This window comes from Podarcis muralis, chromosome 5 (genome assembly GCF_964188315.1).
Source record: "Podarcis muralis chromosome 5, rPodMur119.hap1.1, whole genome shotgun sequence".
In the NCBI taxonomy this organism is placed as follows: Eukaryota; Metazoa; Chordata; class Lepidosauria; order Squamata; family Lacertidae; genus Podarcis; species Podarcis muralis.
This window is the reverse complement of record NC_135659.1, coordinates 43,166,922-43,182,911: the sequence shown is the minus strand read 5'-3', so window position 1 is coordinate 43,182,911 and position 15,990 is coordinate 43,166,922. Positions and strand designations below refer to the sequence as shown.

Genomic DNA, 15,990 nt, shown 5'->3' with positions numbered 1-15,990 from the left:
CCTTGATTTGTCTCCCGGCAAAGAATGAAAGTGCTTGTTCACTGTTCCATATTCACTTGCTTAGATTAAAGCAGTGTGGCTGACACCATTTTCGATAAGGACACACTACCCAGCTACTTCTGACAAGGGGGCAGAAGTAGTGACATTCTACTTCCAAGCCATTCACAATGATTTTCCAGCCAGCCTAAGGGACATAGCAGTAAACAAGCTGCTGGATCTTACAGCAGAAAGTGAACTCTCAATTACCCCTGGTCAAGGGTAAACCTATAGCATTGAGAGCGCATTTAGTATTAGTTCAAACAATAATTCAGTACACACATCACACTTTTAAAGCACATTCAAAGCACGCATGCACATGACAGTTTCCTAGAAACTTGTTAAAGATGCTGGGAATTGTAGCTCTGTTAGAAGTAAACTACAGTTCCCAGGCTTCTTGGGGGAGAGGAGAAATGTGCTATGAATGTGCTTTAAAGGTATAGCATGTATGTAGGCAAAGGATCAGTGGCAAAGGGTCAGTATGAATGTACCCTTTATTTTCTGAATACAAACCCATCTTATGGATATTTCAGATGAAATGGGCCAGTGATGTTGTGTATTGTTTACAGAATTATTATTTAGACAAAATGAGATACACATTTCTATCCTTTTAGTTGGGTACCTTGTAATGCCATCAGCACTATTAAGTCACATATTACAGCATGCTTCATTTATCATCAGTCACTGAAAGCATAATTTATTATTAATGGTGCTTCACATTGGTTGATCATCCACAGAAATATAGACCTGCAAAACTATTGTAACTTAAAAAAACCAACCTTTAAGTAAACCCATATAAAAAGTAATCCCATATAAAAGGGAGTTCTCCAAACCAATGAATCAGCTCCTTACATGACTCAGGATCTCAATATATTAAGGACCGCTTCTCCCCATACAAACTGGCCCAGACCCTGCGCTTGCCCTCCTCCTCTATGTCCCCACTCCCCAAGAGGTTGGGAGGGTGACAACACAAGAACAGGCCTTTTCCGTGGTGGTTTCCTGCCTGTGGAATGCTCTTTCCAGAGAAGCTTGCCTGGCACTCTCGTTACATGTCTTTAGACACCAGGCAAAAACATTCATCTTTATCCAAGCCTTCAGCCATGTGGGTGGGACTGTTGTTATGATTATTTAATGTTCTTAATTATGTTCTTAATGTTGTACACAGCCCTGATAACTCTGGATGAAGGTTGGTATATAAATTGAATAAATAATAATACCAACATTTATTAATATAGTTATTATTATTATATTTAGAGCTGAACTTCCTCCCACTCAGACCATGACAGAGACATTTACTTGAGAGTAAGGAAGAATTTTTTGTTGACAGAATAATTACAGGCTCAGCAACAGCTAATGACTCACAAAAGCATCTCTATTGGGGCTAGGTGACAGGAAAGGCAAGGCTAGTCAGTTTGGGAGCTGCAGCCCAAGTTTAAAAAGTCCAAGATCAGTGCAAGAACTCCATGGAAGCAATGGAGATGTCCCAATAGGTTGTCATGCCCACTTACCAAGCTTTTTAAGTTAGAGGAAGGTGCGCTTATTCACAAGAGTCTTGTGCCTGGAGAGATTTCCAAACCTGCAGACGTGCACTGCATCAGGGAAGACTGTGTCTATTCCCACTGCCAGGAATTCTGCCAGGTCCTCGGTGAGCAGGCTGTCTCCTCCTCTTCTGACTGCAGTTCCTCCAACCCTAGTGGTGGGCTGAGGCCCTCCCTCAATTCCATGGCTGCACTCCTCTTCCCAAGAGGGAAGAAAGAAAAGAGGAGACATGCATCCTCAGCTGGGGCAGCCATCTCCTGGAAGGGGAAAGCCTCTGTTCTCCAGCCTCAGCCCCCTGCCATGTCATCCTCCTCCTGCTCCTCTTCCTCCATCTCAACCAGCCACTCTGCTGCTGAGCCCAGTGATGCTTGGGACTCATAACAATAGTCCCTTCATGATCACTAGTCAAAAATAAAGAATTATCAGTATATACTTGTAGACTGCCATGTTGAGTGGTATAAACATATGCAAAACAAAACAGCATCAAAAGTCAGAGAAACCTCCAAGGGAGGTGAACTTCAATGCCAGACATAGAGTAAACAAATGGAATTATTTACAGTATAACATTATCATGTGAAATGATATTTTATTCATTATTTAATCACACACTGAGCCTGCCCCATTGATTGTACTAGGAGGTGTAGCCATTTTGTTTTGCCTTTAATCTGCAGTGTACATATGCAAATACTTTGGGTTTATTTAAAATTATTTGTATAGAGCCAGAATGTTAGCTGTCTCCACAGGACATTTTACCCAACACACCTTTACACTTTACAGAAGGGCAAGGATTTATAGGTTGCAAATATCATTTTGTAATGAAATGATCTAGCAGGCATGGGTGCGTTCCATCTGAATGTCCTCTTAATAGCAGGCAGGACTCCCTCCCACTTCCTTAGCTATACTGTACACAAATAAATCCATTTAAATAAGCTCAGTCCGTTCAGTGGCACGGCATACATTAATTCCTGCACAAACATTTACTGACCAGATCCGAGCTCAATGAGAAATGGAACAAAAAGCAAATAGCAAATTCACCAGCAAGGGTACTATAAAAACTTGCCACAAAAATAACCACAAAGAACCATTTAAATATCCAACCACTTGTACAACCATTCTGCTTATGTTGCAAGTTTTGTAAACAATAGCAAGATAGGCCGCGAGAAGGAAGACTTTGGCCAGCAGGAAACATTTTTGCATGTGGAAGAACTCATATTGCCATGCCAAAAAAATGCATGGATAGAGCATGCATGTCAGAAAGGCGTTGCAGATAAATGTTCTGATCCTGACAACTTCACACATCAGCTTGCCAGCAAGTGTGTCTTCCTTTCTGTATCCTTATTTTTGTACAGGAGGTGTTGACAGAAAACAATAATAAAGTAAGAACTTCCATCAGTGCCAGACCTATTGTTGTTGCATTAAGGGAGGCATCCAAAGCCCTGACTAGGAACAGTGGGATGGAGTGGAGTCACAACACTGCACCTGAAGCCCTACTGCATGTGCCAGCCAGGAAGGAAGAGTTGGTGGTCATTTGATTCCCTTTCTGGCTGCATCAGCTGCATGCTGATATAGTAGACGGCCTCAAATTAGGTCCAGCACCAGTAAATAGACCAATCTTGGATCCGTATGGTCCAATGGCAGCCTTCCTCCACCCTCATCCTTCCCCTGTAATGCCCCGTTTACAGTCCTGATGATGGCTATTGCCTGTGGGAGCACCATCAGTGGTAGTGTACACTTTCAGCAACTACAGCAAGGGCCGTCACCAGGGTTTAGTCCCACTGCAGAGGAGCCCAGAGGGACTCAGAGGAGGAACATCTCTGCTTCATCCTATCCTCCCCACAACAGTACAGATAAGGGTTTAGGATTGCTCTGCACCAGTGAATGGTAAGTGGGTATGGGTAGTCCATACTGAAGTCTTTGCTCAGTCATGATGCCAATTTAGGCTAATTGGATTGCTTTGGAATATGCTGTTTGTTTATAGGCTAATCGTGCAGGCATAATTCAGGAAAAGCTACTCATGGCTGTGTCCCATTGAAATCAACGGAATGCTAAATCAAACATGACTGCAAGCTCATCAGGACTCCAGTATTTTATGTGTGATGGACTAGTCTGACTGAGCTGCACCTCTTGACTTGGGAGTTTTGACAGGACTTGCTTTCATGTGGTTTCTTGTCACTCAAACTGAATGGCACTGATAAGACTCAAACCCTAAGACAAATATGGTCTGTGAAATGTCATTGGAGGTCTATCACAAATCTGGAATGCTAAGTCAGGCTTTGCCACCTGGTAATTCCAAACCTACTGTTACTCTGTTCCCATGTTAAGAGAGTAGGATTGTCACAAACATTTACCTTTCTTGGAAGTGGCAAAGATGAAGGGTGTTTCAGCCTAATTAATTAAGGTGGGGGGGTGGGGGGGAGAGTCCTAAAGAAACTGTAATGCATTGAAATCCTGGGAAGTTAAGGACTAGTGAGACCTTGCAGAACTTCATAACAGGTGCTCAGAAAACATGCAGGATTTCTCTCTAAGTCCTAGGCTAGTTGACCACACAGTCATTTTCTCCAACTGGTGGTGAGGCCTTTGGGGTAAAGGAACACTTCTAAGGAAATATATGGGGTGTGGTGTTTCCTGTGCTATTCTTCGGCACATTTCCATCTGTAGAAAGGCATGCAGAAAGGTGAAGCAGTTTTGTTGCTGATTCCTATCTCTATTTCTGCTGATGGCATATTTTGCTGTAACATCCCCACTGGAACAATTACATGCATGATCTCCTTCCCACTCTACTCTATTGCCCTCCTCTAATAAAAATGTTTGTAAATATTCATTGTCTCAGAATGAACAAAGATTTTCAGTTGGCACTTGTGAGGAGTAAGCTTTGTCCGTCCCCCCCCCCCCCGTTTTTGTTTTCCATTGGATGAGCAGATCATCTTTAATACCTCTAAGTAACAGTCTACAAGTTATATTCAAAAAGCCATATTTTTGCACATTATGGGAAAGTAAATCCTCAGCAGATAATATTCTAACCCTCTTTGATCCCATGTCACCATCTTTGCCTGTAGGAAAATGAAAACAATATTAGCTTCATTTACTGTAGATGCTTCTTCCCGTGACCATTTAGATTTGCCTAATTACTTGCTCCTCCCTTCCTTCTTCCTGGGCAGGTGGAGCAACATCTGTGAACATAAGATGGATGCTGTCAGTAACAAATGACTCCTTGTGATCAGTTCACATTTTCCTTAGTGCTCCTTGCACAGATCAGAACTGAATACAAAGTAAGAGAAACATTAATTAGTGCCCATCCAACAGCAACTTGACAGGGCTATGATTTAGCTATAAATACGTCTGTTGAATTGCAATTCAATATTTGAGTTCCTTACTTTTCTTTCATTGTACCAAATTGATTGGGGAGAATAATAAAGTCTCGTCGAAGGATGCGGAGAGCAGGGGGAATAATGAAGCCTCTTTTCCTGTCACTCCTACATTTTAAAAAAAGAAAAGAAATCTCTTGACTGTGACTGTCATGACATCATCTACTGACATACAAATTGCTTAGTGATTTGAAAAGAAAGACATATTTGTAAACAAGCCACCTACTTGATACTTCGATTCATAAAGATAAGACATAGGCTATTCATTTTCCTTGAAAAAAATCTAAATAAACCTTTTCCCTATGTCAGCTCTCCTGTAATGTTAGAATATTAGAACAATCCTTATACAGTATATATGCATGAATGTGGGTAGATACTACCATGAAGACACATGGCACTTTGCACAGGTTTAAAAGCAAAAAAAAAAAAAAAAAAAAACCCAAAACCCAACAACAATAAAAATGAACAATTTCCTACTCAAGGAACTGGGGGAACTTGTCTGCTGTTGAAAACCCTATAGCTTGGCTAAGCCTTTAGCAACAGATTCACCCTAGTTTCTAGTAAACAACAAATAAGTGTTGTGCAAAGAAGAGAGGGAGAGTGGTTTCTGTCTTCCATACCAGGGCTGACCAGTTGATGAGATGAGGTAAGGCAGTTGCCATAGGTGGCAGACCCAGCCTCCTCCATGCCTGCCCATGGCCTCCTCATCTATGCTTGCCTGACACCTTACCCTCCTCCAAACTGCCCATTACCACCATGTCTCTAGTGTTGGGGGAGGCTGTGGGGGCAGAGGCAGGGTTGGGCTGTGGAACAACAGGAGTTGACAGCCAGTGGTGGAGGAAGCTGCTTGAGTACCTGGGGTGGCACGCCCAGACACAGGGCGAGCTGCCCAGAGGGGTGGGGTGCACTGCAGGGCTTCCAGAGTCTGCCTGCCTGCCTGCCTCCCACTCAGTCACCCTACGGCTAGGGGAGAGGCAGTGGGCGGAACGTTTGGGCAGCGCAGAGCCTGCGTGCACCCAAGCCACCATGTCTCTCCCAGGAGAGATGCGTGGCTCGGGTGCGCTGCAGGCCCTGCCGTGAGTGCCACCCGGCATTTTGTCACCCCCCTCAATGGTGACACCCAGGGCGGACCACACCCACCACACACCCCTTCCTTCGCCCCTGTCAACACCATAGGGGGCAACATTTTCTGTTTTGCGTGAAGTGGCTAAACATCCTGGGCTGGCCCTATTCTGCACTATTGAAAGCAAGGAGACAAACAAACGTAACATTTAAGTGTAGTAGAAGTGCTTTCGAACATACATCCACAAGATGCTAATGCATTCATTTTCAGAGCAGAGAATGTCACTTCGTGTTTTAAAATGTATAGACCGTTTTTCAAACAAAATGCTTTCCAAAGCATTTTACAGAAATAGACACCAAGGAATAAAGCATAATAAACTTTTAAAACCAATAGAAGCCTCCTGATGCTGCTGGCATGGAGCAGACACTGTCACCATCTTTAAGTCTCTTTTACTTAAGGGCCAGAATGAGGGACAACCTTGATTCAAAACATTCCTTAGCATGGCTACATCTTTATGAAATATACATTAAATTAAGCTCCTACTGTTCATTCAAGCACATAAGTTCATCTCTGACTTCACTGCTGATTATGCCCGCTGCTTAAGTGTCATGCTGAATGTTTTCTGCCCGCTTTGAAGCCACATAGAACCCCATTTTGCACCACTTTGGGCTTCCAGGCTGCAAGTAGGCAACTAGAGTGAGAACACTTGTGCAGCAGCAAAGCTCATTAAGGTTTTGTCAGTTTTGTCACTTGAGAAAAAGTGTTTTAGACCTTTGGTTTGCTTGAAACCTCATAGATCTCAGATTACTTTCTTCTGCTTAGAAGAGATTATGGGGCTGCACAAGATAGCTTCCTATTCTAACTGCAGTAAAGGAATTTCCCTCTGTTTGACAGGCAAGATGTTGTTTTACACTTGGAAAGAAACACAACACAGTAACATGAGAAGCTCTGTATTTCCCCTGTTTCTTGTGCACATGCAACCTTATCTGTAAGTTAAAACTTTGTTAACTCTCTTGGCTAACAACACATGATGCTAATTGTGTCACTTGCTATGTTTTGTTTTCTATTCAGTTACAGCCATGACCACAACAATGTTCACTGGAAACACAGTGTATCAGAAGGGGAGGTTACACACAAACACACACAGAAGTTGAGATCAAAACTCTTATTTGACACACTGTATTTAGGCCTAGGGGAGAAAACAGTCCTATAAGGGGCAATATACATTGTGATCATAATGAAAGGAAAGGTTAAACCTTATTTTCCTAATGAACATTGCCCCTTATGCCTGTAATTAAGGTGGAGGAGCACAATACCACATTTGCAAGTGATACCATTAATATAATGTGTAGCTAGACCTATGGAATAAAACATGTTGAAATGGCATTTGTAAATGCATTCAATTAGAATGAATTATGGATAATGGGCTTGATGTGAAGAATAATGGGCACATCTCATCCTGAGTGGAACAGGACATTTTAGATGTTGCTGCATGCAGATTTTACACTGTTGCACCTTAAAATGATTTTCCAGTACCTCACACTCTGTATGGTGAATACTGTCAAGCTGAAAGAAAGTTCACCAGGATAAACATGTGTTCACAACAGATAATGTTTTATTAGAAACAACCAAAAAGCAACTCAGGGAGTTGTCCTTGTGTCTAGCTGTTTCCAGGCATACGATGTAAATTCTTAAACTGCCTTTTGGAATCTGCCACCTTTAAACTTCAAACACGTTTATTAATATTTTAAAGTCCAATGAAGCTTAACTTTGAAATTCTGTGAGATCAAAATGGCTGGTGATGAAGGAGTACTTTGCCCTATATTTATATATCTTTTCTTTTATCTTTTGGAGTTTATGGTAGCTACTGATTTTCCCTGCATCTTTTATATAAATTAAAAATGGTTTGACAAAGATAATCATTCACTTTTTCAGTCAAAGCTTGCCTGAATATATGCAAAATACCTGGGATTGGATAATAAATGTTTGTCCAATTCTAACAATGGCCCATTGCATAATCAAAAGACACTACTAGAATCTCTATGTTGGATATTCTTATCTAGCGTCCATGCTTTCAATGCAACAATCTTTGTCTATAGAGATGGTAACAGATATCTCCATCTGGGGGTCCCAATACATTTTCAGGAGAGTTACACTTTAGAAGGCAAAATGAACCTGGTGTCTCATTTTTAGGGTCGCTAGCTTTGTTTTTCAGTTATATGACAATGAGAAAAGATAACAATAGCAGAATATCTTCATTGTGATGCTCTTCACAGTGCCATTTAGAATTCTTAGAGTGGATGGGAGTGATCCAACAGACATTGTGTGATTGGACTGGATAAAGCACAAAAAGCAGAAAGTAGAAATAAATCAACAGTTCTCAAGGTTGAGGCATGTAAGAAGTGGGATCTATACAAGGACTGGGGCTTTTAAACTTGTTCATAAATAATCTAGAGTTAGAGATAAACAGTGAGATGATCAAGTTTGCTGAAGACCCCTCAAATTGTTCAGCATGGTAAAAACCAAGAAGAATCACAAGGAGCTCCAAAAGGTTATTTCCAAAGTGAGGGAATGGCAATTATTCTTTGAAAATTATTTAGTGACTGCAGTTAGTGCAGAACACAGTTTCAAGAATAATGTAAACCAGATAATGGGACCATAGACCACCTATTCTGGCCCAGGGGCACTGGCTGCTCATATAGTTACAGGCCCAATTCAAAAATTTGGTCTTAACTTATAAAGCCTTACACTGAGCCTCTTGGGCTTGCTGATCAGGAGGTCGGCAGTTCGAATCTGCATGATGGGGTGAGCTCCCGTTGCTCTGTCCCAGCTTCTGCCAACCTAGCAGTTCAAAAACACACCAGTGCAAGTAAATAAACAGGTACCATTGTGGTGGGAAGGTAAACGGCATTTCCGTGTGCTCTGGTTCCGTCACTGTGTTCTGCTGAAATAGAAGAAGTTTAGTCACATAACCGAGAAAGCTGACTGTGAATGAATGGCAGCTCCCTCAGCCTGAAGTGAGATGAGCGCCTCACCCCATAGCCACCTGTGACTGGACTTAACCATCCAGGCATCATTTACCTTTTACCTTTACCTACCTGACAGAACGTCTCTCCCACCTTCAACCTCCTCAATGGTGTTTCAATTTTTTGTGTACTTTATATTTTCTGTAAGTCGCCCCGGGCCTTTATTGAAAAAGGCGACTAAGAAATTTAATAAGGAATGATAAATGTTCACACACAAAACCTGCTGACTCCTACTGGAAGCATTAAAAGGAAACACACACAGTGTCTGAAACTTTCAGTGAAAATTCATTTCTTCGTGCCAAGCAAGCAGCAACGAGAATTCTCTTGGGGGAGCTAAACCAATCCGACTGCAAGCACTTTGTTTCTGGCTCCATCATGCCTAATGTCCATAAAAGATCAAGGTTTGCCTTCAGAAGAAAAGCACGTTCAGATTCTGTCCTTGTTACTATGGCAGCTTCACAAAACCAGTTGCACATGGAACATTGTGCTGAATTGTTCTCTTTACTCAAATCGTATTTGGAATAAGGTTAAGAATCAACAGTTATAGGGGCAATTAAGCTGTCAATTAGTGGAGTTTCTTTTCTTTTGCAGAGCATTAAAAGGGGGGGAGAGAGAAGAGAACTGTTTAAGTTTCCTCCGAGTCTCAACTGTGTGAACACTAAATTATGTGCAGTCTATAAAGACCTTTTAGAACAAAGACTCGAAGCGGCCCTTATAAATAATTTAAATGATTTAGATAATTAGATTAGAATGCAATATACTTGTTATCTTTTTTCAATAATTTCAGACATGACTGCATGCTGTAATGCTGCAGTTAATGTCATTTCTTTTTTAAAGCTGGAATGGAGCTGTAGTCTAAGCATTGCTAGCAGTGAGGTGATGAAACGCCTGTAGTAACAAAGTTATCTGAATTTCTCAGTTGTCCAAATATAGCATTCAGATCTCCTTGCCCAGCCTTCCCACTGTGAGCCACCATGGCAACAGAATGGGGTAGGGGTTTCGAACACCACCACCCAGACACAAACATTGAAGGAATGTGTGAGGGATGTCTTAGGGGTATTCAGGCTAACCTTATTTCCTCCATATCCAGCAGCCATACCCCACTTCACTGCATCAACACATTCAGCATACAAAGTAAGAGGCTCTATTGTACTCCCAAAGTATGCATGCAGCGTTCATAAGAAGACCCCTGCCAGATAACACCAAATGCCTATTTTTTTCAGCATCCCATTTCCCCCAGTTACCAACCAGGTGGCTATGAGAATCCCACAACCAGAAAATGTGAGGGCAATCCCTCTCTTCTGTTTTTCCCCAGCAGCAAGTATTATTCAGGGGCATACTGAGGACTAGATGAGGTATATTGGGAAGGTTCTGCTTTGGGGTGATTAAGTTGTTTTCCCGTACCTGTTGCTATGCAATTCTCCTAGCTTCACATAGGGTCAACTGCCTTCCATCTCCTAGTCTATCATCAATTCCTTTCAACACCAAGACTTCCAACCATGACAGCGTGCTAAGATGTGTGGCTCTTTTGTACTGCTAGCATCCATCCACGAATTACCCAGATCATTTTATTTGTGACCCTAAGCCAGAGTGAAGCTTACATTTCCAGAGATGAAGGATGATAGAGGCAATCTGCTGCACCACATAGTCACTCTCTGAGGGAGAAAAATGCACAAAAACCATTTGGAAAGTCACCACATGCAAAGTGATTTAGACACATTCCTGAGTCAGAACAGGAATCCTTTGTGCGCAATAGCTGGCTGGGTGCTCCCTTCTGGAAAACCTCCAGAGAAGCTTGCAGTAATGCAGCTGGGATGTTGCAAATACATGGATAAGCCATCCAACATCCATTTGCGAGAGGTGCTAATGCAGCGTTACACTGTTCTGAGGTAATCAAATGTCAGCCTGGCAAAAGCTCTGATGTGATCATTAAAAGATGGGCAATGTTCCACAAGTACTCCCAGGATCTCTATCCCTTGGAACTGGGAATAAGTGCATATCGGTTGGAAAGAAAAGAGCAAATAAACTTGCATTTTTAAATCTCTCTGGTCCCCATGGTCTTGAGGAAGGAAGAGTTGGATTCAGCCTTGTTTACACACACCTCATAACGGTTTTGATCAGAAGGTTTGTACATTCAAGGTCACTTCGCAAATGAGTTCCTAGGCATTGTTTTAAATTGCTTATGCTGTTTCAGTGGTTTACTTAGATGGTTGGGCTGGTGTAGGAAGCATTAAGAAGCATTTCAGCTCTAAAAACATTAGATATTGGCTTTATTTTGGTGTGTCTGTGATAATGATTGTAAGCGGCCTCGAGAAAACTTATGTTTTGAAAGGTGACATTTAGAAATAAATAAAATGCTGTTACAAGAAACACAAAAGATAATGTCAACCATAAATGGCCTGCTTCTGATCCCTACAAATTCTGTATTGATACTTTTTTGTAATTGATTCATGAGCTGGATAATGTCATGATTTTAATTGGTGGGTTTACGCTGTATTTTAATGTGTTTTTATATACCACCCTGAGAACTTTTGTTGAAGGACAGTCTGAAAATATTAATGATGAAGATAATAACAATAATTAAACAAGTTATCATAAATTGTTGCACACATAGGCAAAATAAGCACTTGCCCAGACATAACCTTGAATATATTAGTCTAGGGAAAATATACATGTGAATCATTTCTGATAATATTGGTTGCATAGAGGCAAAACAGATAAATGAAGAAACATTAGTGTAGTAACTTAAGTAATAACTACCTAAAATGGAACCATCAGTTTCAATGGAACCATCCATGGGCTCATTCATTTCAGCAGAGGGATAACCAGGAGCTGCCCTCTACTTATGTGGTATAGATTTACTGGTAACATTTTCAGTTGCTTATGTTTTTTTCTTGGTTTAAAAAGTACAGGCATTGTCTCTTTTCTCAGGTTGAAAAGTCTTTTCTATATATCAGTTACATAAGATGTAAGACATTAGTGTTGTATACAGAAGGAGGTCGGGGAAGGAGAAGAGGGAAGGCAAGAAGGGGGAGAAGTGGTAAACATATTCTTAGTGTGTATGTGGGGGTTTTATATCAGCATCATTTGGGTAGGTTCTCTTTCTGTTTGTCTATTATATTCCCGTGGTAGTGAGAGAGGTTGAGTGGGGGACCCCCAGAGTGGGTTGGTTGTTTTTATTTGGTTGCCGTGAGATTGAGTGGGGGGGTTTTTTTTTGGGGGGGGGGGGAGTTCCAGTTCCTTATGTGACAAGGAAACAGTTGATTATTTGTCCAAAGATGGAAATGACTAATGGAGCTCTTTATTCCATCAGCATCTTCCACGAGGCAAAATGACTTTTACTCTGATATATCCAGAATAAGAGACACACACTATCATGAGCTATTTCTCATAGCTTACGTTAATGCTTTCATATAGCTCAGCATTTGCACTTAATCAGATGTGTAGCAGGACTAGATACTAAGAGCTCCCTTATACTAAGCACATAGGTGCAAATTGATTTCCCCTTAGTCACTGCCACCCGTGGAAAATTGTTACCATTTTTTGTTCATAATCAACACATACCACATAGGAGAAATCCCTTCTCCTTTTGAAAAATTTGAAGAACAATGACAATTCCCTGCCAATTAGCTCAAGGTAAGAAGAAAGACCTCAGGAAAGCAAGAGACAGGTGCTATTATGGTAGATACACTTCCAGTTAATATTTGTCAGGTATTGGACAATCTGTTCTGCAACTCCACTTTACCAGCGAGCATCGCTCAGCTACAGTAGCTCAAATGGGAATGGTAATAAGTGCTAAATGAAACCTGACACCACATCATCAGACAATAGCACTTCCCTTAGCATGTTTCCATTACGTTTCAAACCCTGATGACCTATTCTGCAAGAAGGTCAGAGCCTAGACAAAAGATGGCAAGGCAGAGCCTCAGGAACTATTATTTTCCAGTAAGGCTTCTTTGAAAATTATTGAGAGTTGCTGATGGAGTGACAGAAGGTGCTGGCTGGACCAAAGGTGGCCACATAGCCAGCAAATCTCACTTGAGCAATAGCATCAACAAGGGCACAGGAGCACGAAAAGTGAAAATTAGAGAGAAAGCAAGAAAGAGAGCATCTAAATCAACAATGCCTTGCAAAAGAGAGTTCAACAATAAATAGATTGAGGCGAAGAGAAGACACCTAACACAGCAACAGACATTTCCCCCTTCCCTCATAAATCCAGGTGCTAAAATCTAAAAGAGCCCATGGTATGAGCCACTTCTTGGTGACTCAGGAAGGAAAAGCTGATATATAGAAGCTTTGCAGCTCCCAAGAAGATGGTAGAAGATACAGGTAGACCTTTTGAAAAATGGTGAAATGGATGGTTTTATGGCTGATGTAAGTTCCAAATTGCAAGTGTCAAGGAACAGTGACACCCAGTACAGTGACACCCAGTAACCTGTCATCAATTTTCAGGAGTCGTATTTCTAAATTTCTGCAAGGTGCTCTTCTCTTGCTCAGACTGACTTAAGCAAGGCCTGCAGCTGCTGGGATCTGTTATGCCCTGCTGTAAACAAAGAGAAAAGGAATTAGCAGTTCGCTGCAGCATCCAACAATCTGTTCCAAGGAAAGATCTGTTGAAACTCAACTAATGCCTCCCACTGCTCCACTGAGATGACCCACCATAGCAGTTAAAGGCTTAAATCCACATCTAAAAACTGTGTGAATAAGGGAAGACTGCATACTGCAGAGTTTTCCACAGCTTCCAGCCTATAATCTTGCCTTCAGAAATATTATCCATAGAGCAACAGAAGACTCAGAAATACAACACATTGAAGCAGGTCTATAAACCCCCCAGATGGCAAGCAATAGTTAACAGCCACAAGAAAGAAAAAACTTACCTTAGGGAAAAGGTAAAGCTTACGTAGCCATAGTTAAACCCACAAAATGAAATAGAAGTGACTAGCTAGCCATACATATGAAACTGGAACAATATGGAGCAAATCCCAGGTTGGTATTTTGGCATGTACCGTATTTTTCCGTGTATAAGACTAGGTGTTTTTTTACCAAAAAATTAGGTTTGAAATTGGGGCTCGCCTTATACACGGGTAGTGCTAAGGGATGTTTTCTTAATTTGGAGTCCCCAAAAATAGGGGGCGTCTTATACATGGGGGTGTCTTATAGATGGAAAAATATGGTGCATTAACAGAAATAAGGTGTGTGTTTTTCTACAATGAAAGCAACAACATTATCTACACCCAAGTAGTCACAACCATCCTTGAGCATGCAGTCATATAGACTTAATAGTTTATACTTGTATGTTTAGCATTCACGAATAAACATCTCTGTGCCAGATTTTCAGCAATAAGCATCTTTATGTCTCATTTACAGGATCTTTTCCCAATCACAGACCAGGGATCCTGTAATGTACCAGAAAAAGACACAAACACACAAACTGCACACTTAAGAACTTGGTTAATTATATATTTAAATTGTTCCGTTTCATCATTATCACCAATGGCCAGGTTTGCTCATTTGTAGAGCAAGGCATCTTTTCAGACTTTTTAGAGAATTGATTCAATTCAAAATTGGTCATTTATTCTCTGTCTTCTGGGTTGATACTTTTATGATGTTTCAGTGATTCCATTGTACACCACCATTATGTATATATTTGATGATCTGGAGGACCATAAATAATAAACATCTTGTGTGGTATATCCAAAGTACAAACAAGTAGCATGGCTTCCTTTCAAAAGGAAAAACTAGATTCAGAATTATTAGATGCTTTGGGAGACAGGCTTTCAGGCGTTAATGTGTGTGTGCCTATGTGCTAATTCATGCTGCGTAGTCCAGCTACAAACAAGACACACACACACAAACAAATTGTTCAATTAAGGTCAAAAAGGAAAGAGCCTGAAATGGCTCCATGGCAAAGCGCCCAAAAAATCTGGCACACACATCATTTTGTAGGATGCCTTTTTTATTATCACACATTTTGGTGCCTGAAGTAGAAAATCCAAATCGCAGTCCCATGGTGCTAAATGTGATAGATAGCTGCATTCCTTAACACTCTGGCACAAGTAGGAATGCCTCATAACTGAAAACAGTTGCTTATTTTATTGGTTTCAAGTTGTAATGCAAATAAAACAACACTTACAGCCACAGACCCGCTTCTGTCATGTGCCAGAAGGCACATGTGGCCCTCAGGCCATGCACCCATAGTTTGTACCCTCCCTCTAGCTGCTCATAAGAATATTCCCTCTCCCTTCCCATAATCTTCCACACACCCCACTCTGTTTTAGAGGATGGGGAGCAGGGATTGTGGGAAATTGTCCCCTTTCATTCCACCTTCAGATCTTTTCCATCAGCAGAGCAACACCAACTGGATTCCACCCTATACTATGTATTCTTTTTCACCTTCCTCACGACTGAGGAATTACCTCTTCTCTTTCTACTGTATTTCCTTCATCTGGTTTTGTAAACAGCTGAATTCCTTAACACTCTGTAATGAGTAGGAATATCTCATAGCTGAACACAGTAATTTATTTTATTGATTTCATGTGGTAATGCAGTGTTTGTAAAATTGTTCTTTGCTTATACACAGCACTACAGGCTATTTTTGAGGGAACAAAGGCAGAGCCCTTCCAGTGAGTCAGAGTGTCTTGATTAAATTATAAGGAGTTTCCTCTCAGGTTCCAGTAATAGAAGAACTAACTTCTCACAAGAGGGCACTCCTGCTAAAAAGAATTGTTCTTCTTCTGCTTCACTGGGCAAATTGAAGTGGCTACCTGAGGCAGCAATAAGATGTTGGAGGACAGAGCCACGGGGCTTGGCCTGCATCTCATAAGGTCACATCTACACAATACATTTAAAACAGTTTTATGCCACTTTAACAATAATGGCTCCCCCCCAAAATAATAATAATAATAATAATCGTGGATCTGTAATTTGTTAAGGGTGGTAGGAGAGCTACAAAGTGGTATAA

The 15,990-nt window shown here is 41.2% G+C and overlaps 1 long non-coding RNA gene across 3 annotated transcripts; it reads right to left on the bottom strand.

Moving 5' to 3' along the window:
- Positions 1-709: 709 nt before the first annotated feature.
- On the bottom strand, positions 710-12,460 carry LOC144327787 (uncharacterized). Of its 3 annotated transcripts, XR_013392919.1 has the most exons (4): positions 8,752-12,460; positions 4,950-5,048; positions 4,662-4,833; positions 710-1,976 (listed from the first exon to the last, which is right to left on the bottom strand). It is a non-coding gene; the product is annotated as an uncharacterized LOC144327787 (long non-coding RNA). The 3 variants fall into 3 exon arrangements; XR_013392917.1 differs by having other exon boundaries at positions 710-4,833; XR_013392918.1 differs by having other exon boundaries at positions 710-4,745.
- Positions 12,461-15,990: the final 3,530 nt, after the last annotated feature.